The 27,662-nt window shown below is 55.9% G+C and overlaps 1 protein-coding gene across 1 annotated transcript in view; it reads right to left on the minus strand.

Annotated features, from left to right (window-relative positions):
* FRMD1 (FERM domain containing 1) overlaps positions 1–19,068 on the minus strand; it is a 121,801-nt gene extending 102,733 nt beyond the window's left edge. The window contains exon 1 of the mRNA XM_021938087.2: positions 18,972–19,068. The gene's annotated coding sequence lies outside the window, so the exon portion shown is untranslated. The remainder of the gene's footprint in view (positions 1–18,971) is intronic.
* Positions 19,069–27,662: the final 8,594 nt, after the last annotated feature.

Here is a 27,662-nt window from a genome sequence, read left to right on the forward strand (position 1 = left end):
GCATGCAAACTATGCCTCAATAAAGCTATTTAAAAACACCACAAGTTATAAAACGGTCACACAAAAAGCCTTCAAGATACGGCAGGAAGTGCACCCGTGCGCCAGAGCTCAACCCATTCCACCATGTGGGCATGAGTGTGAGACACGTGGGTGCCGTGTGAGGGTGTGCCTGTGTAGATGTGAGTGGGTACATGCTTGCGCACATATGTTCACATGCAGCCTTAATGTCCGGGAATGCTAGGGCTGCCCACTCCTCCTCCACATCCTCCTCTGCACAATCAGCCACACTGACTAATCTTTTTCTGCACATCACAGAACAAGGCGAGGCCCTTTACCGACTCGGCTGTGATGGCCGCAACACCCAGTCTGCGGGTGAGGCGTCTGGCTGGGCTCAGAGGCCAAGCTGCTCAGTGAGTGGCCAGCCAGGGTCTCGCTCCATGCTCAGCCTCCACCCCCACCATACAGCCTATACTCTGCTCTCTCCCTTCGGCCACCCGACCCTGCCTGGTTGAAATCCAAAAAGAAAACCAGTGTCTGCTGGAAGGAGCCCAGGGCTGCCCACTGGGTCCCCGGGAGGTCCCTGCTGCCCGTCAGCACGGTGAGGGCTTCTCATCGCGCTCAGTAACACACTTGCTCTCCTCGCACGTTTTCCCAGAAAAGAATGTTGGCCAGATGCAGCACATTTTGCTCCTTGGTAAGTAGGGAAACTGAGGCACACAGCAGCTAAGTGACTTGTTCAGGGCCTCAGGCTCCGAGATTCCTGAGACCCGCCGCAAAGCTCCTCCCTGAATCTTCTGACCCCCTCTTCAGAAGTCATCTCAGAAGAGAGAGATCATTCTTATGAGTGAACCATGCAAGCCCATCTTCTGGGACGACTGAGGCTAGTATTTGGGAGATGCACCACCTGACTTTTGCTGCACTGCCCAAGTGGATGGTGCAAGGCCTGGGTTGAGGTGCGCAGTGGGGTGCAGGGCCTGGGACGAGGTGGGCAGGGTGCTCCCCACTCCAGTTCTTCCCCAGGCACTGCAGGGTCCAGGTAGGGTGGCTGGCGAGTGTCGCAGGCAGCCACGGGAGCCGAGGAATCCAAGCCTGGCCCAGGGCAGATGCTCTGGGGAGCCCCTCACCTGTGGCGAGTTTACGTGTGGAGCGCAGGAGGTGCTTGCCAGAAAGGAAGGAAAAGGGCAGCTGGAGACAGCCCTGCAGACACCGTGGGGTCGTATTTATTCACCACCTGCTCAGACCTCATAAGGTCCATGAACACCCTCAGCGCAGTAAACGGTGGGAGGGTGCAGGACCCAAGCCCATCACCCGTCTCAGTGGTGCCAGCTTCTTGGTCTTCTGAACTGACCTTTGGCTGTTGAGAAAGGTCAGTGACGCACTGCAGGGCGTCTCTGCTGTCTCAGACGGGATGGGCGCTGGAAAGGCCATGACCTGCCTTGTGTATCTGAGCAGCGTGGAGGGTGATGCATTCCTGCAGGGGAGGCAGCGGTGCCGGCGGGAACCGCCCAGATCGAACTTCAAAAAGTGATTCAGAGAAAGGAGCTGCTGTGAACCAAGTGCTATGAAATCAGAACGATCTCCATCAACTTGAATGAGAGGTTAAGTCAACGAATTAAGTCCAACGGGAAAGATGACCGAGAAGCCCGCCTGTTAGGACACTCCATGGGAGGAGGGTGTGAAGGGCAGCTGTGCACTCCCCATCGGGTGGCCGGGCACAGAGCAGACTCAAAAGGTCCCTCTGCCCCTCGGGAGACAGGGTGGCCTGTCCAGGGAATGGGGCTGGCAGGGCTGGGGCCCCAGCCTTCAGGTGTGGACAGCCTCCTTGGCAAACACACACCGATCTGGGGTCTGGAAGGTGCAATGTTCATCCTGTCCCTGGCCAGGGAAAACAGCACAGCGGGAGGGCAGAAGATGGCTTATCGATGGCTTCTTTCCTTCTCTTTTTGGTGAGATGGGGAGGCGATCTCTCCCTTTCCAGCCTTTAACGTAAGTCGATTTACTTGTTATGAAGTCTCATCTCATTTAAGACTTCCTAAATGATGGTCTCCCACACCTGGTCCCTCTTCTGAAGCCTCACTGTGGGCCTGGGGACAGAGGGTACCCCGAGTTCGGCGGGTTCTAACCGAGGAAGAATGGCCTGCAGCTTCTAGTAACCCCCACGGCCCCCCAGGTGCAAGTTGTGGGGTGTCTTCTTGGGAGAAGACTAGAGACGGCAGGTGGGGTGAAGGAGAACCCTGTTTTCAGGGGTCTGCCTCTTCCCATTGGAAACAGCTCCCCCCTGGGAGCTCATCAGCTTCTAGGGATTAGATGGAAGCGTGAGGCATCACGAGGGCATGAAACCCATGCTTTGGTTAGAAAGGAAAATGGATTAGGAGCCACTGGGGCCACTGCAGGTGGGAAAGGTAAGTTATTTCTCAGCGCCGTGCGTATTGGGTTATGATGTACAGTGTATGTGTGTGTCTTGAGTTAAACACATTAACTGCTGAATTTAAAAAGCCATAGAAAGCCAGCAATTACAGAATGCGTCTGACACGCTGCCCTTGCCATCTCTTAGAGGAGAACAAATCCCACAAAGAAGGGGGCTGGACTGCAGGCGTTTGGGGTGCCCCTGGACCGAGAAGAAAACCTCAGGGGTGTGGTCCCATGGGGGAGGTCCATTGAGCTTGTTCCCAAGACTGTCTCTTCCCATGGGCCCTCCCCTGTGCTGCTCCCAAACAAAGGCAGGCGTGCAGGGCCCGGCTCCTTTCGTGAGAGCGCCCGCAGGCCCGCTGGCTCCAACTCACTTGCCCTTTGGAATGACAACGGTGTGGAATTTCGTAGGGAAAAGCCCTCTTGTCCCTTCTGTGTTAACCTTCCAAGACCAAGACCGACTCTGAGATCAGGAAGTAGCAGGCGTCCCCCGGCCGAGAGATCTCACCTCCCACCTCATTCCTCCCTGTCACAGGGACAGAGCAGGGCCTGCCCCACATGGGGGTGGTGACTAAACGGCCAGAGCTAGCAGCAGAAAAGGTTGAGGGGCTGCAGCAGCAGAGCGGGCTGTTGGGAGAGGGTGGGACCTGCTCCAGGCCCCGTGGACATGGGTGTCCGTCCCTCCCGTGCTCCTGGTCTGTGCCAAGCGGGCACATTCCCACAAAGGACTGGCAGGTCCCTCCACCAACGCTGAGCTCCACAGTCCCTAGCTTCCGGTTATAAGGAATATTTGGGGCAGTTGGGTGGCTCTGAGTAGAGTCCCTGAACCAGGCAGTCATTAACGGCAGACCAGGATGCAGGGGTGACCTGGATCCTAGAGAACTAGAAAGGCTCCAGCCTGAGGGCCTGTGGGGAGCCGGGCCTTTCTCACCTGACGCACAGTGTGGAAGCTGCAGGAACTGACTCCACCAGGCCAAGGGGGCTGCACAGGCCCTCACCTTCTAGAAAGCGGCAGCAGCCTGGCTCAGGATGGTCACCACTCTGGCCTCCCTCCACATGGCCACAGTGAGGCCGCCTGGAGGGAGGGAGACCTTGTGGCGGGGACATCGGAGGAGCCCTCTCAAAGGCTTGGGACAGCTGTGGAGGGGCCTCTGGGGGTTTCAGTCCCTGGGAATGTGCCCCTCTTGCCATTTCTATGAATGGCCATCCACAGCCACACACCCGGCCATGGCTCCCCAGGACCGGCCACTGGGCTCCAAGGGGTGTGCAGAGGAGGTCAGTCACTTTCAATGAAGCCACAACCTCCATGAGAACAAAGGGACCAAGGAGGCCCAGACGGAAGGGCGTGGCCACCAGCATGGCCACCGTGAGAACTGCAGGGGGATCCGCAACTACCTCCCAGGTGTCCCTGCTCCAAAGCCTTCCATGGCCCCCTATCGCCCAGCCGCAGCATCCAAAGCCTTCCATGGCTCCCTATCGCCCAGCCGCAGCATCCAAAGCCGTCCATGGCTCCCTGTCACCCAGCCACAGTATCCAAAGCCTTCCATGGCTCCCTATCGCCCAGCCACAGCATCCAAAGCCGTCCATGGCCCCCTACTGCCCAGCCACAGTATCCAAAGCCTTCCATGGCTCCCTATTGCCCAGCCACAGCATCCAAAGCCTCCATGGCCCCCTATCACCCAGCCACAGCATCCAAAGCCTTCCATGGCTCCCTATTGCCCAGCTGCAGCATCCAAAGCCCGTGTGGTCCCCCCGCACACCGCAGAGCCGTAGGGTTAGGGCAGACCTTCTGGAATGTTGTGCTGGGTGCTAATGGTGAATCACTTCAAAATTCAAAGTTTGGCTAAAAAGTACGAAGAGTAGAACATACAATTCACACACATTAAACAGAAAGGCCCCGCACCTCCCTGTCACGAGGGCTCCGTGGGATGCTGCCTGCCTTCCGGCCCTCAAGCCACTCCATCCCCAGCAGGGACACCAGCCACGTCCCCAGCGTGGACACCCATGTCTCCAGCACGGTCACTGTCTACGTTCCAGCATGGACACCCACATCTTCATTGTGGACATCCACACCCCCAGCATGGATGCCGCCATGTTCCCAGTGTGGACATGGGACACTGGCTCTGCCTGATCATGCATCCCTTGGACCCTCCTCTGTCACCCCCTCAGCATCCCCACACTGCTGTCCTTGTGGAACAAGCTGGGCTTCTCCCTTTCTCCCCACACTGGAATGCATGATGTTCCACACTGGATGGCACGAAGTTCCATGGAAACTGTGGGGGCTGGGGGGAAGCCCATGTGACTCCATTCTGCCCTGGCCTGTGCCCTTGGGCACCTGTTAGCCAGGACCTTTGCTCTTTGCCCAGAGTGAGCCACACTCCTCCTCCTCCTCGAGGCCTGAAGGAGTGACCCAGCTGCCTCGGAGAGCAGTCCCTGATTCTGTGGCCACCTCAGTCCCACGCTCACCAGCCACTCACCTCTCCCTGCTCATGCTCCCTCGGGCCTGGTTTTCAACCGCTGATTTCAGTCTTATTTCACTTTTTTTAAAAAATGTGGTGTCTTGCTCTGTTGTCCAGGCTGGAGTGCAGTGGTGTGGGCTTGGCTCACTGTAACCTCTGCCTCCTGGCTCAAGCGATTCTCCCACCCCAGACCCCTGAGCAGCTGGGACCACAGGCGCGAGCCACCACACCCAACTAATGTTTTGTATTTTTTGGTAGACACAGGGTTTCTCCATGTTGCCCAGACTGGTCTCCATCTCCTGACCTCAAGTGATCTGCCTGCCTCGCCTCCCAAAGTCCTGGGATTACAGGCGTGAGCCACTGTGCCTGACCTTATTTCACCTTTTTTATGTGAGAAATTTTGCAGACCGTGCAAATGATTCCTCCTACAGAGTGGGGTACATGTTGGTCAGCAGAGCCTCCCACTCCGATAACAATGTCCGTCAACCCAGGTGCACAAAGAGGTTCAAGGGCCCTGTCAGCCGCACATCCTGAGATGGCTCTGTGGGGAGATCGCAGGCTGCTGTCCAGGTGAAGGTGCGGTGGCCTCTTCCCACCACTCAGAGCTCTGAGCTGCGTGGGCTGGCATGTGCAATGCACGGGCTGGCATGTGAGATGCACGGGCTGGCGTGTGGAGCATGTGAGATGCGTGGACATCCCACTCTCAGGCTACTCGCTGGGGAGATCAGGCTCCTGGGTCACGTCCCTTAAAGAGGGGCTGAGCAGGACACGCCCCTTAAAGAGGGACTGAAGCAGGACCTATTCCTAGGTCCATCCCCTTCTGCTTCTGTTCACAGGGTCCCCAAGGACGCTGACCTCGCCGCCTCTCTGGGCACGGAGACCCTCCCAGACCCTCACGCTTCTACCCCTCGCATGATGCTTCCAACCCTGGCCCCAGATCACAGATTGAGAACCTTGGGACTGGGGAGGGGCAGCATGAGCCAGCAGCTCAGACACAGGGTGTCAGTGAGGGCGGGGTTCTGTGTGTGCTCCCAGCAGGGCCCCTCAGCCCCTGGAACCCTGCCCCGAACAGGCCTTCTCCCTCTGGTTCCGAGTCTCCCCTGCAGCCCCTCACCCCACAACAAGCTGGGGGTTAGGGCGCTCTTCATTCCCATCTTAGAGATAAGAAAGCTGGGGCAGAGAGGAGCTGGCGGGGGGTGTCAGGGCCCACGCTGCCTCTGGGATGCTCCAGCTGGGGTCTCAGGGTGGGGACCATGTGAGCCCGAAGCCTGCAGCCATCATCCTCCTGCTGTCACCTGCCCCTGCTGGGAGGCGGAGGGCCTCTGGAGCTCGGGTTCAGTGCCTGCTCCCCAAGTGACTGGCTTTTTATTCTTGGAAAGAAACTACCGGCAGGGGAGTGGCTGGGAGGGAAGGCAAGCACGAAGGCCTCTCAGCTGCTACTGCTGCCTCAGCTCTGGACTTTTCCCTCCACCCAGAGGGCAGATGCTTGGAATTCTCCTGCTGCCTCCCCGACATCTGATCTTCCTGGGCATAAACACTCGCCTGTGGGACCTCAGCTGCTGCCGCTGTTAACTCAGCACTTAAAAGCGCTCTAACCTCCCGGAAGGAAGACGGGAGCTGTGAACCCATCAGGACCAGAGGGCCAGAGGCTCAGACGGGCTCAGCTGCAACCAGGCAGGTGGGAGGGCTGTGTAGACAGGACCCCCAGGCTACCCTCTCACTCCTGTCCCCTGCACACAGCACCAGCTAGCACAAGCCTTCCACTGGGTCAAGGCAAACATTAATTCGCTAAACACGTGCGATACTAATCAGATGTCCATGTGACCCACGGGCCTGCCTGTCCACCTCCCCACCCAGGTGTCCATGTGACCCACGGGCCTGCTGTCCACCTCCCCACTCCTTGTGTCCGTGTGATCCATGGGCCTGCCTGTCCACCTCCCACTCCTTGGGCCTGCTCTCGGGACACTGACCACACGTGTCCTCCCTGCCAGTTTGGCTCCTGGCGAACGGGAGCTGTGGCTTAGGGGAAGGGGACAATTTGGAAAGTAAAATAACTTCATCCCAGGGCTGGCCCACACCAGGGCCATATGCAGGGGCAGCAGCCTTCCTGGGGGGCTGGTGGGCCCTGACACCAGGCACAGGTTCAAACCCGGATCAGCCTCTGGCAGTGGGTCCCCAGGGGTCCCTGGATTTCTGCGTGCCTTCGCTCCCTCAGCTGTACAGGGAGATCCTTCTGCTGCCGGTGGGTGAAGTGTCCAGGGTGTGTCACAGCCCCTGGGACACGGTCACTGTCAGCCTCACTGTTGTTTTTAGAGAATGTTTTTGGGAAGCGACACCAGCTCTTCCTCGAAGGCCCGTGGCCCTGTAGGGGACTCTTAGGAGGCTGTGGCTGCTTCCTCCTCCTTTCAGGGACCAGCCTCAAGACAGCGGCTGGGGTCTGGTCAGCTGTCCTCTCCCTCGGGGAGCAGACCTCCGGGACACAGGTGGAGGAGGACTGAGGCAGGAGTGGCCCCCTCCGGACAGCTGTGTTTACCACTCACACTGTTTACCGTCACTGCACACAGATGATCAACAGCAGACGGACTATCAGCAGCTTCCCTGCTGCTTCTGAATTCTCTATGAGGGTGCACCCCTTCTAGAGCACTGGGCCAGGCTCCATCTGTCCTCAGGTCCCTGGGACGTTCCTGAGGGCCGCCCAGCGGGGAGCGGAAAGTCGAAGGCAGATGGGCACAGCAGCTCTGTTTTAGACAGAAACGCTGCTCAGGTTTCACTAGAAAATGGAACTCCGCTCCTAAAATAAGTGGGAAGCCGGGGCAGGTGAGGGAAAGCACGTGAGCCCTGCAGTGAGAACAGACGCTCCCATGGAGGGGCACGAATCCCACCGGCGCTGGCGGTGCCCGTCCATCCACTTATTGAAGGGATGTGCTGCCCTCCTCGCTGGCAGGAAAAGCAGCTACTCAGCAATCACAGCCCATCGTCCACCTGCTCAGGCTGCAGGACACGGGACTCAGTCTCTCAGTCTTAGCTCGACTCTCCATCCCGCGTCCAGACAGTGAGCAAATCCCAGCGTTGTTACCCCTGAAACCCACCCAGCCTCTGTCTGACCCCGTTCCCACCTCCACGTCCACCGCTGGGACCCACCCCTGGCTGGCTCGTCTCCCTCCTGGATGGTGGCAACGGGATCCAGAGTCTCTCTGCCATTCTCGCCCCTCTGCCCCCCACGCTCTCAGCCCCATGGTCATACTAAACACCGACCACAGCAGAGAACAAACGGCTCCCCGCTCCCTCCTGAGCAGCCAGAGGCCTGAGAATCACCTCAAGTCCCTTGTGGGCTGGACTTGTTCACTCTCTGGCCTCATCCTCTGCTCCTACCAAGGGGTCCCTGGGCTGCAGCCACCCCAGCCCCTTGCCTCCCTGCCCCTGGGCCTTTGCACGTGCTGTCTGAGGGGCTCTTCCCATCTCCTGCCTGTTCTCACTGCCCACTCTGATGCTGCATTCCTGGGGAGGCCCGTCACAAGCCTGTATTTTCATGGCTGCATACGGCATTTAGAGTAATCTGACCCGTGCCTGTTTGCCTGTTTGCTGTCTGTCTCTCCCTGGAAGGAAAGCTCTGCCAGGTCTTTCTTGCTGCGGTTTTGTGGTTTTGTTCCCTTCCATCTCCCCACTGCTGAGAGCAGTTCTTGGCCACAATGCATGCTCAGCAGTGGGTGCTGCGCTGAAGTTTGTAGGAAACAGATGCCACCCAGGGCACACCTCCACCATGCACGGTGCTTCCACGTGATTCTCAGCCGCCCTCTCGGGGGCTACTCTGTCCATTTTACTGATCTGCCAATGGGGGCTCATGAAGCCAACTCCAAAATCCAGGTCTCCTGGTTTCCATTCGAGGCTTGCCCACCGATTCCAGGCCATTTGCTGGAGACCTCGGGTCAGCAGGAAGCCCTCACTGGCCACCCGAGTGGACTCCCAGCTCCGCTCCCTGCCTTGGGCTCCGTGGGGAGAAGGTGCCTGTAAACTATGTGGGGTTATGATCTTGAACGTGAACCGTAAACTTTTCAGAGCTTAGTGCAAAAAGACAAGAGATAGGCCACACCTTCCTCCTGGTTCCAGACAACTTCCTGGTCACTAGAATGGTTAGTGCCAGCCGATAATAAAAGGCCAAGGAGCCACGGGCTGGAGACCCCGCAGTGTGTGCCTTCCCGACCGAGGGGCAGGCTGCAGGTGGAGAGGCCCCTTCTCTGAATCCTCTTCCACGGACTCTGCTCTCTGTACCCCAAACCTGCTCCGGTTGGTTTTTCTGCCTGGAATGTCCTTTCTATTTGTGTTTCTGCCCAGAGCCTTCTCTGTCCCTGCAGGCTCCCAGCAGAGTCCTCCTCCAGTCCTCGCCCCTCCTCTCAGGGTCAGGCTCCTGGGGACTCCGTGGCCTCGGTCAGGTGTCAGCAGGATGGCTCAGGTCGGATCTCCACTGTGCGTCCTCGCCCTACAGAGCAGTATCTCTGGCGCTGGTGGGTGGATCTTGATGCAGAAACTCTGGGAGCAGGCCGGCAACCGCATCTGCGGGGCCCCAGCATCTGCGCATCTAGCAAGTGCTGGTGCTGCCGGCCCACGACCCTGAGAACATGGCCTCTGAGTGACACATGGGCCCAGTAGAGGCCCACGGGCTGGAACCGAATTGCAGCTCCTCAGACAGAGGGGCTGGGAGGCTACTCTGCAGAAGTGAAACACAGTCCACCAGAGACAAAACGGCCTCTGTTCTGCGTCCCCAGGTCTCAGACTAACAGACTCACTGCCACGGGCCCAGCTCTGCCTTCATTCCGCTCACTCCGGAGCAGGTGTGTCGCTAGGAAGAAATGGCTAAGAGTGGCCAGTGACCAGCAGCCCGGTGTTCAGGTGTCCAGCACGAGCCAGGCGGCTTCCCCGTGAGGTTCTTGAATGAGCCAGGCTTCGTCCAGCCTCCACAGCGCTGCACTTCCTGGCCCTCTGCTGGGCTGCCACTGGCCCATCTGTCAGCTCAAATGTCATCTCTGTGGACACAGCACTGCCAACCACCCAGCCAGGGGCCTCGCCAAGGATGCACCCGTGTGCCGCTGTGCCCCGTCTGCTCCGAGGTTTGATGGGACCAGGATGGTCTTCCTTACTTGTCTATTATGTGTCCTGCTCAGTGTCACAGCAGCTCCTCCACCCCACAGTCCTTGCGCATCTCCAGGACTTTGCAAAATGTTCTCGATAAAGACTCACTGAACAAATGCACACCGGGCTGCTCCAGACTGAAGGTCTGTGTCCCCCAAATTCACCACGTGGAAACCTTTACCCGAGGGGGACGCTGTTAGGAGGTGGGGCCTTTGGGAGGCGATGCAGTCATGGGGGTGGGGCCTCAGGAATGGGAGGATCCCTTTATAAGAGAGACGGTCCGCCCCTGCGTCCTGTGAGGACACTGCAAGAAGGTGCCGTCTGCAAGGAAGCAGCCCTCACCACACACCAAGTTGCCCGGTGCCTTGATCTCAGGCTTCAAGCCTCCAGACTGCGAGGACTGAGCGTCTGTTGTTTAAGCTCCTGGTCTGTGGGATTTTGCTACAGCATCCTGAAAGGACTAAGACACTGTCCCAATCCAGTCACCACCAGGGTGACCTCTGCAGCAGCCACCCTGTGAGCAGGCCTGGCCAAGGATGAGAGGACAGAGGCAGCCTTGACCCCGGACGTGCACACAACGTCGGTGTATCAGTCAGTTCTCACATGCTCATAAAGACATGCTTGGGAATGGGTACTTTATAAAGGAAAGAGGTTTAGAGGACTCACAGTTCCACATGGCTGGGGAGGCCTCACAATCATGGTGGAAGGCAAGGAGGAGCAAAGGCATGTCTTCCATGGCGGCAGGCAAGAGGGCGTGTGCAGGGGAACTCCCCTTTATAAAACCATCAGCTCTTGTCAGGCTTATTCACCCTCATGAGAACAGCACAGGAAAAACCCATCCCTGCAATTCAATGACGTCCCTCCAGGTCCCTCCCACCACACAGAGGGATGATTACCATTCAAGGTAATAACCTCGGGTGGGGACACGGCTCAGCCATATCAGTTAGGTCACTGAAAACAGGTCCTGAGATCCAGAGCTCTCAGAACTCAAGGTCATGGTCATTGTTCATCAAACATCCACAGCCCGGCCTGTCGGCAAGTGCTACCAATGTCTGTGAGCTGACTGGCCCCACCTCACACTTGGCCACGCCAGCCCTGTGGAAATGTCGCCACAGACCTGACAAGTGGCCTGCAGTGTAGACATTCGCTGAACTTTCACAGGAGGCTCAGGCTGCCTGGACCAAACCCGGGGCGCCCACTTGCCCGAGGCCCAGCAGCATCCTAGGAATTTAAATCAAGGCAAACTCAGTCTTTGCACGGAACCTCGAATGAGGTTCTCAGATTTTTGTGTAGGCAGACCATGGGGATCAGAGGCCAGAAAGCCTCTGGAACTATTCGGAGACTGTCCACTGAGCACATGTGCAGAGCAGGATAAACATGAGCTTTATGATTAGACCCTCTGAGCAGCTGAGGGCCAGCGGCTCCCCAGAAGTGATTAGCACTGCTTCCTCCTCAAGAAGCAAGGTGGGTTCTGGCCAGGTGGACTCCGGCAGGGAGCAACCTCTTTTGTTCGAGGTGAAATGAGATCTAGGGTTTTTTTGGTTTCTTTGTTCTGTGGTTGGTTTGGTGTGGTTCTAAACGGCAGCCCTCAGGGCTTGGGGTTCAGTGTGGGATGCCTGTAAGGGACCCGCGCCCTCAGCTGACCCCTGTGCTTCTCCAGACTCTCCCCAGCAGATGACCCGGCAGCTATCCCTCTCTCTAGGTTGGCTGGCTCAGGAGACCCTCCCTGCTCAGCAAGGCCTGGCCCACTCTGTTCTGTCCACCTGCCTCTCTTCCCAGGCAAGCTGTGTGTTTTCAAAAATAGATTTTATTTTTTAGAATAGTTTTAGGTTCACAGCAAGATTGAGAGGAAGGTGCAGACAGCTCCCATGTGATGCAACCTCCACCCACACATGGTCTCCCCAAACCACACATGGTCTCCCCCCACCCACACATGGTCTCCGTCCACACACACATGGTCTCCTCAACCCACACATGGTCTCCTCAACCCACACATGGTCTCCCCCCACCCACACATGGTCTCCCCCACCCATACATGGCCTCTCCGACTTATAGCAACTTCCACCAGAGTGGTGCATGGGTTATAATCAATGGGCCTGTGCTGACTCGCCACCGTCACCCAGAGTCCATGGTGACACCAGGGCCTACTCTCGGTGCCAGCCATTGGGAGTGGTTCCACTGTCCTCGACTCTCAGCCAAGGCAGAGCAGCTGGAGAACGCGGTGAAGGTGCTTACACCTTTTCCGGATGTGTTCATCCACAGAGTCACATCGAGCAAAGGGTTTACATTATCCCCATTTCACAGCTGGAGGAAACCAAGGCCCAAGAGGAATAAAAAAATTGCCCAGGTGCCTGTAATCCCAGCTACTCTGGAGGCTGAGGCAGGAGAATCGCTTGAACCTGGGAGGAGGAGGTTGCAGTGAGCTCAGATAGCGCTGTTGCACGCTAGCCTGGGCAATAAGAGTAAAACTCTGTCTCAAAAAACAAAACAAAACAAAACAAAAATTGCCCAAGAAACAATTACAGAAACAAGAACCAAAGTACCCGGCCAGGTGCTATTTCTACTGGCCCCTCCCTCGCCTCAACCCGTCTGTAACTCACCAGGGACTGGAGCCCCAGGGCAGGTCCAGTGTCCCCGGGGGCCACAGCAGGCTCTGGGCCCAAGGACGCCCTGGTGCCTGCACAAGGGGTGCAAGGGGTCAGAGGCATCCTGGACCCTCAACAGAGAGTGGAGTTGCCCCTGTACGTTTAGGAGACTTGACAAAGCCTCCTCTAACAGAAGGGAGAGTGACTGTTTTTTCTGTACTTCACATCCTGAATTTAAAAATCAGGAATCAAACTGTAGGAGGGGCACCGAGCGACCACAGCAGTGTGGTGCCGGAGCCGCCGGGGACAGAGTACGGAGCCCACCTGGCAAGATGGCAGGGACAGCACTTGCCCGTCCCAGGTTCTGTGGCAGTTTTCAATGCCCAAAAGAGGCATGTTCCCCCGACGGGCACAACGGACCATGGTGCTCCCTCCCTCCCGGGCAGCAGGAGCATGAAGCTGACCTGTTAGCTGCTCAGAAGTCAGTGAAATGTAAGTCTGACCTCGGCCTTCCTGTCGTCGTGGACAAAGCAAGTCGCCTCTCAGCCTCTACACGCACCACAGGGCGAATGCAGCCACCCAGCCCCTGCCAGACCCCTGGCAGCCCCTGGCTTTGGACCGGGTCCTCCAACTGTCCTTCTGTCCATGCGCTCAGCCGGAACCCCAGACTGGCCTTTGTCACAGCCCTGAACTGCTCCCTACCAGAGTCTCCAGGACCCGGCACCTGTCGCTGGGGAGCAGGCCCAGGGCCCAGGGTTCAGACACAAATGCCCAGTGACGTCGACGGAGAAACGGGCCTCGTGCCTGGTCTCCCTCCGAAAACCCGGAAGAGCAGCCGGGAAGGTGCCCTGTACGGTTCCAGAGTCTTGAAGGAAACCATTGACCCAAATTGTGGTGTTCATGGAAAGGCACCAAGACAATTAAAAATATGTGAACCTCCAATCAGCGCTCTCCGGTTAAGTTTAAAACCCCACATACCACCATCCGTTTAATTCTGCTACATTTAAGGACAACACAGCTGTTCGGGTTGGGGGCCAGCGGGGGCCAGTACCTTCCCTTATCTGAAATCCACAGGCCTGGTCCGGTTTCCAGGCACAGATGCGGTTTCTCCAGGCCCTTGAAGTTTACGGAGAACTACGCGTCTGGCAGCACACGGAACACTGTGAGGACAGCCCAGCCCCAAGAGCTCCCGTTTCAGGCGCCAGCACTGAGAAGCCAGCATCCTCTTTCTACAAGAGCCCAAATGGAAGAGTTCTAAGACAGAGTAACTTCAACACGTGCACCTGCATGAAGGGGAAGTCATCAGCTTGGAGCTGGCCATGCTGGTAATTCTAGGCCTGAGACAAGGACCGTGGAAAGGGAGGACCGCTGGCTGCTTTCAGATGGAACAAGGCCAGCTCCTTGCTCCCACATCCCACTCAGGAAGCCCGGGCTGCCTGCACCTCTTAGCAGGACTGGTTGATCAGATGAACAAGCCAGTCCCCTGGCAAGACCTCTGGCATGCAGTAGCCACTGGGCAGACAGACAAGGGTCACAGGCTGACCCTGACCGTGGGGCCTGGGCCAGTGTGCTGCCCACATTCAGATGCCTGGGTCATCGCTGGGCACCCTGCAGATGGGAGCCGACGTGACCCTAGGGGATGTCCAGGCCACACAGGGCTGGCCTACCAGGAATTGGGGTGGGTGCTCTGAGCCTGGCTCCCAGGTAGGGGAGCGGCAGTGGCTGTTGCCTTCAGGGCTCCTTGGTCTTATCAGCAATGCCGGCCAGATGCTCTGAAGCCTCTGTTAGGATGTGTTTCCCTTCCTAGGTGGCATCAGAGCAGTGGGCCGGCGGCTCTGGCCATGGGGGCTGATCGAGGGACGGAGGGGGCACGGCTTTTGAGTGTGTGCTGCTGGGTGGAGGCCAGGACCTAGCCGATCTCTGATTTGTTCACTCACAAAATTGTGCACCAACTCTGGGACACAGAAGTCTCCAGGCCTAGGGGCACAAAGGCACCAAGAGGAAGATTAATCCTGTGAGTTCAGTGCCAGTGACCATTGCCTTGGCACATGCACGGGGGATGGGGCAGCTCCCTGGAGAGCGGGGGTTGGGGGGCCCCACACAGGTAAGACCCCCCGTAAGAGGCTCCATTTCCATGTATTTTGCATTTCCTATGTGGAGCAGAGCTGAGACAGGTGCTTTACTGTCACCTCTTCCTAATTCCTGCTATAACCTGTAAGGTTCTTGCACACTGCCCAGCATCCCAACACCTCTCTGAGCCGAGGCCAGAGCCCAGCTCAGCCTGCAGAGCCCAGAGCACCTGGCCACACTCCACTGGCTACCCCGTGTGCTTGATCACCACCATTAGAACACAGTTCACACTGCGACTGGGACACCATGCCCCAGTGTGTCCACAGTAGGAAGTGCGAGGCTGCCAGGCCACCCTCCCTGCAGGACACCCTACACGGTACTGGCTTGGGATGTGACATTTTGGCAGCCAGTGCTGACCAGCGCACAGCTCCATGATGCACCAATGGCCGTGGGTCATTGGTGGGGCACACAGCCCGGCACCAGGCAGTCCCAGCCCTGCTGACTAGACAGGTGGGGCCAGGTGGGCTCCTGAGGCTTGGCTGGGGGCACCCGGTGGAGAGCATGTGAGAGATGCCTGCGCCTCTGCCCTCTCCAGAACATGGAGCCCAGCGGGGGTGAGCCGCCCTCCCCTGCAGCAAAGCCCTCCTTGGCCAGTTCCACGGTCGACCCTGGGTCTCTGCTGTCCCCGGCTCTCCTGCTGGGCTGCAGACGCAGCAGTCTGTCCCTCTCTTGACTGTGCCCTCCCCCCATCTGGCTGCCCCAGGGGTCTCAAACACATCATGAAAGGCGACGACCTTCTGGAAAGTCTCCACTGGGCCCAGGCCCCTCCGCTGTCCACCTCCAGTCTGTCTGCCACTGTGTGCTGTGCTCACTGTCTAGGGCCCAGGGCACCCCGGCAGGCAGCCGCCACTCCATAAACACAGATGGACTCTGACTAACTGCTTCATTAGGAGTTTTGGACTTGACAATGGGTTCATCAGGGAATCAAATGCATTTCTGCACTTACAATATGTTTGGCTTAGGAGGAGTTTATCAGAAGGTCCCATTGTCATTTGAATATCTGACCTTGAAAGGCAAATGGTTCCACATGGCTCCCAGAGCACCTGGCGCTGTGCCGTGTCACTCACGCCCGCAATAATCTGCTGCAGGCTGCCTGCCCACCGGGCAGCAGGTGGCAGGAGACGCAAGCAGAGAGGGCACGCACCTGCTCACTGCCCGCCCTGGCTCTATAAATATTTGTTCAAAGACAGAAGTGACCTTCCAGCCTCAGTGGTGCCTTTCAAGTGGCACTCCCCCCACTGAGCCTACGCCTGCTCTCCCTCCCCGGGTGGGGCTGGGATAGAAGAGAGACAGGGTCTGGGTGAGCTACAGGCAATAGTCATGGCTAGGAGGGGCAGGAATGCCTGCCCAGGGCGGGGGCTGCACGCTGTGGGCCACATGGACTGAAGGAGCCTGCCTGGCCCAGCCCTCAGCCCTGTGGGCCCTCAGCTTCTGGCCCCCTGGGTGATGAGTGTAGGGCTGGCAACGCCTCTCCCATGGATAATGACCCCCCGCCAGCCCCAGTGACCGGGGCCCAGGCAGATCCTGTGCTGAGCTCATGGGTGCTTCTGGCTCAGGCAACACTGAAAGGACTCCTGATGTTTGATGGGACCCCCAGCACCATTCCACCTGGAGCCATGGCCATTGTCACCTGGTGCTCCTCCAGATGTTCCGGGAGGGACCCTAGGAAAAGTGAGGTCTCACTAACCCCTGGCAGCAGCAACAGCAAGAGCCTCCGCTGGCCCTGGCCTAGTGCCTCGCCCACACGCTCAAGGGGATGGGAGAGCAGCCCTGGCAGGGTGACCGTGGCTGCAGCGATGGCTGCACTGGGACAGGCAGCACTTGAGATTGTCCCAGGCAAGACAGGCTTGGGGTGCACCTATGAGGAGGGGAGACTTGAGCCTGTTCAAAATACAGCCGTTTTCAAAACTGAAGGCAAAATTCCTGTCAAATCCAAAGCCCTGGTTTGCATCTTAGAGAAGATGCTTCGGACAAAGCTCAAGGCAGGGTGGGGAAGTTCGCGTGCCTTGGGAAGCCACTGTACTGTCAGAATACTGAGCCTTCCAAACAGACACCTTGTAGATGTCAAGAAAATGACCCGACTGTTTCTAAAACAACAAACAAAATTGTGAAACATCAGACAAAATCTGTGTCGTCAACAACCTTGCCCTGCCACCCCTCCCAACACCGACTTTAAAAGCTTAGAGGCCCCTAGTGACAGCGTGGATAAGTGGACCAGCTCCAGTGCCTCCTTAGCTATGGCAGGCGGTCACTGTACCTGCAGGAAGTGAGTGAACCGCTGCAAGGCCGAAGCCCCTCCGTTAGCAGGGGCCGAACAGAGCTCCTCGGAGAGGAAGCAGTGATCCGTGAGGCTGAGTCTGGGAATCCCGCTCTCCGGGTGCTTAGGAGGAACTGTGGGGTCTCAGCGGAGGAACTGCACCAAAGACAGTCAATGCAGAGCCGATGCGTCCTGGCTAAACTGGGTCTTGGTGACAGGCGGCCCTGCCTGGCCTGGCTTTCGGGGAGGCATTTCCTGCTGCGTCCTGCAGAGAACACCCTGCGGTCCTCAGGTTCCCGACTTCCTTAGTCTTCTCGGGGCCTAGGGTTTCCTGAGTTCAATCTCAAGTTCATATCTGAAGGGGTCTGACAGGGGCCAGGCCAGAATCCTGGAGAATTGGCACCCCGATGACAAGTCAGCTGTCTCTGGAAACTTCTCCATGGTTCTGGACCCCCTGCTCAACTCCCGGGTATGTGTTCCCAACTGTGGAGCTCATACAAGCCCACCAGGCCATTCCGGCCATGCCCAGAGACTGGAAGGGGCCCTATAATGCCCCCTGAGTCTCAAGAGGCCTCCCCATTGCGTGACAAAGCCCAGGGTGCCTGGTGACCTCTTGTGCTGCATTCCTGGGCACCAGAGAATCCTTCCACAGCCCACGGGGAAAAAGGAGACACAAATGATGTTGAGTGGGGGATGACTGACAGAGACCCTTGTGTCCCTGGCCAACCAGGCTGCACCCCCTGCCCCACCTGGAGTGCCTGGTGCTGGGGATGGCTCCTCCCTAGCTCCTGTTCTGCCTGCCTCTTTCTCCAGAAAGATAGACTGCACCTGCCCTGGTCGGCGGGAACAGGTGGGATAGGCGAAGGGGCAGCCCACTTTGGTCTGCAGTCGTCTTTTCCTTAATGGTAATGGGGCAGGGGTGGGGGCTGGAGGGGAGGTCTCACAGAGAAGGGCTGAAGTTCTGAAGTGGCATGGGTGGGGAGAGGCGGTATTTAGGGCTACCCAGAGACGGCTTCCCCTTCCCCACCACCCCTGCCCAGTCTACTCAGGAAACACCACCACCTAGGCCCTTCCAGACCCTTCCAGGCCCTTCTAGACCCTTCTGGAGGTCCCACTCCCACGTTCACTCATCTCCCACTCCAGCCTTACTTTCAAAGAGGGGAGAAAGGGGAAGCTTTGGACCATCTCATGGAAGAGAGGCGAGGATGTCCTCACCTTGGTAATTAAATGCTTAGATGTCATTTTGTGACCTGATGTCCGTTCCTGCCCCTGCAGCACACAAATCACTCAAACCTGCACCCTGGCCAGGGTCTGCACCTCCTGCTCTGAGCACTGGCGGTACCTCATCTCAGGTGCCGGCCTTTTGGCTCTGGAAGCAGCTACAGCTGCTTTTCTAGAGGAGAAAACTTGGTTTGTAGAAGGCAGGAGCAGAGCCTGACTCCAGGATCCTCCAGGCTTGTGTGGGCACCTTCCAGGGTCCAAAGCCCTCTAGATACACGCTCCAGAAAGCAAATTCCAGCCCACACCAGGGTGAGGGTGGGGCGGGGAAGCCGGTAAAGGCAGGCGGAGCTTCCGGTTCCCTTGGCCAGCTCCTGCTTCTGAGTGCAGAGCCCTGGGGAGAGCAGACAGGAGGCTGGGGGAGGGGACAGGGGAAAGGGAGAGTGTTGGACTGGAGGAGAGAGTTGGGGAGAGATGGGAGGAAAAAGGGGGAGGTAGAGAGGAGGTGGGGGAAAGTGGGGGGGAGTGGGGGCAGGGGGAGAGGGCCGGGGCTCCTTCCAGAAGGCAGGCAGGGGGCACATAGCGCGGTGCAGGGACCCCCGTGGGCTGGCGGGTCCTCCCAGACCCGGCCTTAGTCCTGGAAGCCCCAAATGGACGACAGCGGAAGCCCTGGGGCGCAACCCCTGAAACTCGACAGTTCGCGCCACTCCCCGCCTCCGGGGTCCCCTCGCCTGGGGCGGCGGCTGGAGAAGGGCGCACCCCGCCCGCGGAGACCCACGCGCTCACCTGCAGGGACCAATGTCCGGCTCCTCGTCCGGCTCCAGGCTCCGGCCGTGGTCCCGCGGGCAGTGTAAAAGCGGCCGCCGCTCTTGTGCCCTCCGGGTGGGACCACGTGGGGAGGCGGCCCGCGCTCCGGATTGGCCAGCGCCGCCCGCCCCCTCCCCGCCCAGCCGACCCTCCCCGGCGGGACCGCGGGCCGTGCAGGTTCTCGGGGGTCGCACCGTCCTGGAGGTCGCACGGTCCCAGAGTTGCCTGTCCCAGGGGTCGCCCAGTCCGGAGGGTCGCTCCATCCCCGGGTCACACGTCCCCCCATTGCCCGGCCCGGGACTGCAGCATCCCAGCCTTGCAGAGGCGAGCGCGCCCTCCACTCCAAACTGGCCGCCCCCTGCGCGGACGCACCGGGTTCCGCGCCCTGCCGGCTGCTGGCGACCCCGCTGCCGGGTTTCTCCCCGGACCTCACAGCATGGACAGCCCACTCGGAACGGCGGTATGCATTTGAACCCATCGCTGCCCGCATTGTCGGTGGACGCCGTGGACCCTGGGCGGGCAGCGTGGAGCGCGGAGGGGAGACCTGCCCTGGGGGACAGTGGCAGGGAGGGGATGGTCCTGGGATTTGCATGGGTGATGGGCCAGTTCCAGCCCTGGGAGCAGGAGGACGACGCGGAGGTGGAGCTCTAGGAAGGGGTGGATGTTACCACCGTGCAAAACCACACCGCTGCCCAGGAGGGCAGCTGAAGCTTCACTGGCCCAGGGCGGTTTGCCCGCTCTGAGGGTGACATTTGGGCAGACAGCTTTAGGAGCCAGGGAGGAGGCCTCTCGGATATTTGGGGCGAAGTCGGGATCCCAAATTGAGGAGCAGCAAGTACAGAGGCCCCAGGCATGCTGGGGTTGAGAGAGAGCAAAGAGAGGGAGAGAGGGTGTCACTCCTGACCCCTGAGGCTGAGCGCCCGGAACCCAGCCTTGGCTGTGTTCTGAGGCTCTTGGGAACCAGGTTCCAAGCCGCGCAGCCTCGCGGCTCGGGGCACTTCTCTACCGTCCTGGTTTGGATTTCTCCTTCCCCTTCCTCCCCCTGCCCCAGGCCTCATACGTTCGAGGCTGGTTTTCCTTCCATGCTGATCTTCCAGCATGTGATACTATTTAGCCGTTCATTTGGACAGCCTCCCCCGGTTAGAATTTAAGTGCCAGCAGGGCAGATTTTTAAAAATCTGTTTTGTTTACTGCTAAAACCCAAGCACCTCCAAGAGCTGCTGGCACTGGAGCGTTCTTGGTGGAATGAATAATTCATGTATCAGGGCCCAGATCAAATACAGCAGCTCAGGTAGAGCCCTCCCACTCCATTCAGTCACATTCAGCAAACCTGGCACCTTGCCTTAGGGGAAGTAGCTCCTGCGTGGATTTAGTTCCCTTCTCCTCCTCTTCCTTCTGCGCTCTAGAAGGAATGAAGGTGGTTCATGCCATCCACACACTTGCACAATAAGGACAATTGGGTGGCAAAGAGCTAGAGGGCTGAGTCAGGAGGTCACAGACCAGCAGGAGCCAGAAACTGAGACGGGCCTGATGTGGTGCCTGGAAGTTGTGTATCTGCCCTGGGTGATTTTTGCTTTTTGTGTTTATTTATAAGCTGGTAGCAGACAGGTGACGACTTCCATATTCACCTGCCCTGGTCGTCTGGAAGCAGCCTCTTCGTCACACCTTTCACCCAGGGAGTGAGCCCACTCTTGGTCCGTGATCTCCGTGGGGCCCTCGCTCAGTCGTTGCATCTGGTCCTGTCCTCTGTGGAGACGGGAGGGAGTGGATTCAGTCGGGAGTGGATTCAGTCCTCCACGTAGCCCCAGATGACAGCCCGCCCGCTGTTTGGAGCTGGTTATGATATCATCTTTGAGTCACATCTCAGCGTTGCCTCCTTGCCTTGTAGATCTCTTTAATCTCTGCATTGTCACAAAATGACCTGCATGTGAGAATGACGAGGTTGCTTTGTGAAAAGGGTGGTGAAATGCCAGGTATTGCTGATGCCCAGTACGTAAGTGCGTCAGTGTATGCAGAGTTATCACACATAGCAGCAGCGACGTGATGGAGAGAGCGAATTGCGATTTAACTCGGGAGCCTCTTCAGTGCCACAACGACTTGGCAGCAGTGGCCCTGCCTGGTCTAACTTACAGGACACACGATGCGTCAATCCTCATGTGTCCGGAAGGTGCTAGAATAACAGCTGCTGGTGCTGCCCTGCTGCCACCCACCTGGAGATGCAGTTCCCTGGCATGAGGGGATGTCTTATGTGACATTTGCATAATAAAACAGCAAATGGCTCTTGACTGTTCGGATTGGGAGTTTAATGCTTCTTTCTCCTTAGAAAAAGACAAAAACTTTTATGTCTGGGAAAGCGAAAGAGGAGGAGGACAAGGATATCACTTCAAATTTTAATGGAGAAGACAAGGAAGACAATTCGTAAAAATCATGTTTTAATATTTACAGAGAAAAACGTCTGGTGGGAAATACATTAAAATACATCAAAAGGAGTAGGATGTCCAGGTTTTATTTATTTATTTATTTTTTGCTTATTGATTTTTAAAAACGAATAGTTATTTGTATAATAAGAATTAACAAAAATAATGAAAAAAGCCTTGCTGAAGAGAAAATGCTTTAACTCTAGGAAACAAGGCGGGTTTCTCTGTGTTCCATTTCTGGCTGCAAACGGAGCAGAGCTTTAGGACCAGGAGCCAGAAGCCTGACTCTTCACACCTGCTGCGGCCCGGAGAGGTGCAGCCTCTCACTGTCAATCATCTGGTCTCTAGCAGCTTCTTGAGTAACTCGCCTCAAATCACCTGTGTCAGTTTCTCCTCGGCGAGAGCCTCTGCAGTAAAATTTGGCCCCAGGTGTGATGTATTTTGTGGCTTTAAAAGGCTCCCCATTGCCCTTCTCTGAACTGTCAGCTTTGTCTTAGGACCACACCCACCTGAAATCCATGTTCCTGACTCTGGCCTTGGCTGCCATACATCACCACGTGATTTTTCTCTTCAATGGAACAGTCGTGAAGAGATTTTTTGTTTTTGTTTTTGGTGTCTTACTTTTTAAAGAGCAGCGACAGGAACTCTCACTCATTGCTGGTGGGAATGCAAAATGGCACAGCCACTTTGGAAGACAGTTTGGCAACATCTCAGGAGACTAAACATGCTCTGACCGTAGGATCCAGCAATCACACTGCTTGGTGTTTGCCCAAAGGAAATGAACACTTAGATCCAGAAAAACTTTCATGTGTCTGTTTATAGCAGCTTTATGCATTATTGCCAAGCTTGCAAGCAACCATGATGCCCTTCAGGAAGTGAATGAATCAATCGTAGGACCCCCAAACAAGGGGGTGCTATGCAGCAGCGGAAGGGAGCGCGGAAGGGGCGCGGTGGGGGCGCGCAACGGGGCGCGGAAGGGGGCGCGGAAAGGGGCGCGGAAAGGGCTGAGCCACGGAGCACAGGCAGGTGTGGAGGAGCCTTCCAGGCAGGGCCCGCTCCGTGAAGGAAGCCGGCCTGAAAATGCTTCCAACAGCGTGATTCCAAGGACGTGACATTCTAGAAAAAGCAAAAACATGGAAATGGGGAAAAGATCCGTGGTTGCCAGGGATTTGGGGAGACGAAAGGATAAACAGGTGGAGAAGAGAGGAATTTAGGGCGGTGGAACTCTTGAATATGACATGATCATGGTAGAGACGTGCCACTGCATGTTTGTTGGAACCCAGGGATGCGCACATGGAGACTGAGCCCCAGTGTGCACCGAGGACTTCAGTCGGCAACCGAGTCCCAACGTCAGCTCACCAGTGAGGACAGCTGTGCTAGGGCCACACAGGATGTCAAGAATAAGGGAAATTGGGGTGCGGAGGTGGGTACGTGGGAACTCTGTACTTTCTGCACAATTTTTTCTGTGAACCTAAAACTACTCAAAATAAATAAATAAATAAAGCCTATTAGAAAAGTGGGAGTAGGATGTACTTTTAGCTACCAAGGGTGTGTGTCCCTGTAAATAAGTGTTAGGGAGGGAGGAATTGGCTGGGTGCGGGGGCTCATGCCTGTAATCTTAGCACTTGGGAGGGTGAGGCGGGTGGATTGCTTGAGCCCAGGAGTTTGAGACTAGCCTGGGAAACATGGTGAGACCCCGTCTCTACAAAAAAAAAAAAAAAAAAAAAAACCCACACACACACACAAATTAGCAGGGAGTAGCTGAGGCGTCACTGCACTCCAGGCTGGACGACAGAGCTGCCAGGAGAGGTGTCAGAGCCCCAGCATCAGAAAAATGGTCAGCTCGCGGGTGGTAGGTAGTAAGAAGAATCTACAGACAACTGCATAGGTTTGAAAAAGGAAAGTTTTAGGAGAAAGAACGCTGCAGAGGACAGCAGTGAGCGTCTCAATGAGGGGATGGAGTGTGCAACGGTGGATGTTTCTTAGGGGCATTTGCGGACCTTAAAGCAGGAGCTGAGGGTAATTTGGGCCGCACTAGCCATGGAGGTCATGATAAATGACTACGTCTGTGGATGTTTCTGTGCCCTGAGTCAGCAAGGGTTGCCCAGTGCGTTTCAACGTGCATGCATTCCAGAGATGCATAGAAATCCTAGTTACCCATGAATTCTTGGAAAGAGGCCTGGAACCAGATGCCGACTTTAGATAATAGGGAAGCCCAACGGCTTCTGAATTTCTCAGATAAGGAGATAAGGAGTGCTGTCTCTGGATGGCCTGCTTGATGCTCACCAGGTGACCTTTTGCTCTCCTCAAGAGCAAGATCTTGTCTCAAAAAAAAAAGGGGGGGGGGGGGGGGGGGTGGAGAGGGGAGCATTTTGAAGACTTGAAGATGAGTTCGTAGACAGTGATGGGGCTGTCTGAGGGTTTTGCCTGATGGTCGCCCCCTGGGCTGTGGGCAGGTTCTAGCCAGGCGGAAGGAGCCCGCTGGCAGGTGGCACCCTTGCTCCAGGCGTGGAAGGAGGTGTGAATGGCAGAGGCTGCCATTCCTCGGCCAGGGCTGATCTCTGCGGGAGGGAGGACGTGTGAAGGAAGGAGGGGGAGGATTGGAGGACGGAGGAGGGACGAGGGTGGGACTGTGCCAGACCCTCCACGTGGGGGCTGGGTCAGGTCTGGTGGCTCCTGGGAGAAAATTTCCCCCTTTCATTCTCAAAAGACGACATCAAAACAACTCAAAGTCTTTCCAAACACAGTTCCCGGCATTCACCACTGAAGGCCATGCTACAAGGAGAAACATATGAAGGAAACATGTTCCTCTCATGCATCCCTAACAAGCAGGCTGTAGGAGCTCGTCTGTTGTGAGATGGAGCAGGTCCTGAAGTCATTCCTGATGGCTGGAATTTTCACAAACCTTTCTCACTGCATAGCACTAAGAATCCAGTAATGTGAAAAATCATGAGTTATTTCCTCAACAAAATTTGCAAAGGTCAGAATTATTATTTCTTTGCCATTCCTTTGATAACAAAAGTTTTCTTCCTTGTCATTTGTGGGATGTTTTCGCTGGGTGACAGGCAAGTAACATGACACCACCCCATGAACTGTGTTTTAGCAGAATTTGAAAAACAAGGGGCCGGGCGCAGTGGCTCACGCCTGTAATCCCAGCACTTTGGGAGGCCAAGGCAGGTGGATCACTTGAGGTGAGGAGTTTGAGACCAGCCTGGCCAACATGGTGAAACCCCATCCCTAATACAAATACAAAAATTAGCCGGGCGTGGTGGAGGGTGCCTGTAATTCCAGCTACTCGGGAGGCTGAGGCAGGGGAATCGCTTGAACCCGGGAGGCGGAGGTTGCATCACTGCACTACAGCCTGGGTGATAGAGCAAGACTCAGTCTAAAACACAAAAAAACAAGGTAGCTAGGTGGACCATGAGAAGGGAATCTGCAGTCCCCTGAGGCCTGGCCGGGCTGGACCGATGGTGCCTGGGCCCAAATAGCTGCTGGCAGGATGCCCAAGGCGCCCACTCTGATCCGAGCATCCCCTCAGGGAACATTTGCAAATTGAGGCCAACAAGAACCCACTTACCAACAATTTTGAATTTTTGTGTTGTGAGTCAGGCATCCTCTCACCCCAACACAATAAGGCTTCTGTATGACAAAATCCAATTATTTGCCTAATAAAAATCTCTGAGAACATTTCATGCTGACCTTTCTTAAAAATAAATGTGGAAGCTGGTAGGGGTTTGAGAGAGCTCTCTTCCCAGCGTTGGGTCAGGTTGACACAGTCGGGATGTGGAGTGTCCTGGTGATATCCGCCTGCTTATATTTATATTACCCACCTGCAGCTTGTCCCAAATGCTGTCGGCATAGGCCGGTTCCCTTCGTGACTGAGAGGCTTTGAATATTTGGAAAACATCCAGTCATGTATTTCTGTTCCCAGGAAATATGTAACAGTGTTTTCACCATTTCTTCATTGCACTAGGTCTGGAAGATTAAAAATTTTGTGTGAGTTTAACATTCAGTAACAGAATATGAGCAGTGTTTTCTTTCTAATTACTAATTTGTTAATCTCACCTCAAAATTTAACTGATTAGCACGTTTAAACAAATCAAAATTAACATTTAAGCAAATCAAACTTAAGATTAAGATTTTAAATCTTAAACAAAGCAAGATTTTGCAAACTCAAATTTGATTAGTAAAGTAAAACATGTTTTTATTAACTACAGCAACCTTCTGAATCTTTGCAAATATTGTCTCGAAAGGTAGAGGCATGCCTGTAGAGCATTTCGTGAAGATAGTTTTCGTAGCGATCCAGCCTTGAAAAGGCTCTCGCATTTGTACCTGTGTTCCTGGGAAAGAGAGACGGGGAGGGAGGGAAAGAGGAATAGGGGAGCTCTGTGAGACATGGGCCAGGCTCAGCGATGGTCTGCTTTGTGTGGAGCCATGAGCTTCAGGAGACTGTGCCCTCCTCCTGTGTCCAAGACCCCCAGAGAGGAGTGCTCAGGGTGGGAGTAGGTGCCTTGGCCAGCCTCCAGTAGACAGCTAGGGTGTGGCTTAAACTGGAGAGAGAGGGGGTTACACTTCTAATTCCAAAAAGTCAGTAAACAATGCCCTATTCTTGAGTTTTCCAGGGTACACCTGACCTCGTGTGGAGGGCTCGGCTTTTTGCATCACAGACACAAGCCGCAGCCAGTTGCCCAAGAAATCAGTTTCTTAAGGCCTGTGGTGACAAAGGGCCACAAACCCGGCAGCTTAAAACAATGGACCTCTACTGTCCCACGGCTCTGGAGGCTGCAGCCCAAAACCACGGTGTGGGTAGGACTGTGATCCCCTAAGTCTCCGGGATTATCCTGCTTGCCTCTTCCTGGTTCCTGGCATTGCTGGCGATGCCTGGTCCTCTCTGACTTGCAGACACACTGGTCCAAGCTCCGCCTTCCCATCACGGGCGGTCCTCTCTGTGAGTCTCTGTCTTTTCTCTCTAATGAGGACACCATCATATTGAATTAAGGAGCCACTCTATTCCAGGTGGCCTCGCCTTAACTAATTACATCTCTGAAATGACCTGATTTCCAAGCAAGGGCACATCCTGAAGTCCTGGGGGTTAGGACATCAGCTCTTTTGGGAGAGGACACAGTTCAGCCCGTATGATACATCCCTAGGACACGATTCTTTATTTCAAGATTGGGGCTGCTGTGACCAGGACCAGGGTCAAAGGGAGGAAGGGCAGAGCAGAGGGAGAAAGGAAAGGCCAATTTCCAAGCTCATGTGATGCGTGCTGCCTGTTTCTAGGGTAAATGCAGGAGTTGGCAGCACTGATCCATGGGTGGAGGGACCTGGTTTCTCCCAGACCAGATCGACTTTCTGGCCATGTTTTCTAGGAACACACCTGCCTTCTGACCCACCTGAGCCAAGAGATTCACTGTAAGAAGACTCCGCTGCCAGCCGATGGCACTCAGGCCTAACACGCAGCCACGCTGGCAGCTAGCCTTGCATCGGTGATGAGGGACGCCTCACTTTACCTTTTATATGGGCCCCACCAGCTGCATAGGGTGACAGTTCCAGCTTAGCAGCAAAGCGACATTATCAATGCCATCAAATACTGGTAAGTGCTCTTGTTCCAACGGAAAGAGCTCTAAGTGAAATTTAAGCACCACATTAGGGAGATGAGGCCAAGCTTTCCACATGCCCAGGGTGGGGTGCCTGGGAAGGATGGAGTCCCCACTGAATTGTCTTCTTATCAAATAAAGAATAGCAGCAAGTAGGAACCAGTGTCTGAGGTTTCGCTGAGCTTGAAACCAAGCCAGATGGAATTCTTCTCTACGCTGAATCTAGAGTGGGGAGATTTCAGTAAGGCAGCCTTGGGAAGTCAGCAGGTGCCCAGGTAACAGATATGCAGTCACTCAACCGCAAAGCTTTAAGAACACTGTCCACATAGATGGGCACCTCCGTAGTATATGCACTGTGCCTTTCTGGCTACCTCTGGTATAATGACTATATTTTATTTTTTTTAATTGATGGAGCTAAGTTTTTAAGATGTGCTATGTTGCACAGTGATGCCTTCAGAATGAATAAGGTACCTATCACTGAATGCTCCCACCCTAAGGGCTCCAGATGCTGTTACATGAACAAAAATTCCTATTATCTTTCATTTTAACTTTCTTCCCCCTTCAGTATCAGCCCATCAGTTATCACTTCTTGATATAATCAATATTTCTTCTCTTGCCCCCTTAATTTCCTTTTTCCAGTCTGCCATGACAAACCA

Source organism: Papio anubis, chromosome 6 (assembly GCF_008728515.1).
Source record: "Papio anubis isolate 15944 chromosome 6, Panubis1.0, whole genome shotgun sequence".
Taxonomy (NCBI): domain Eukaryota; kingdom Metazoa; phylum Chordata; class Mammalia; order Primates; family Cercopithecidae; genus Papio; species Papio anubis.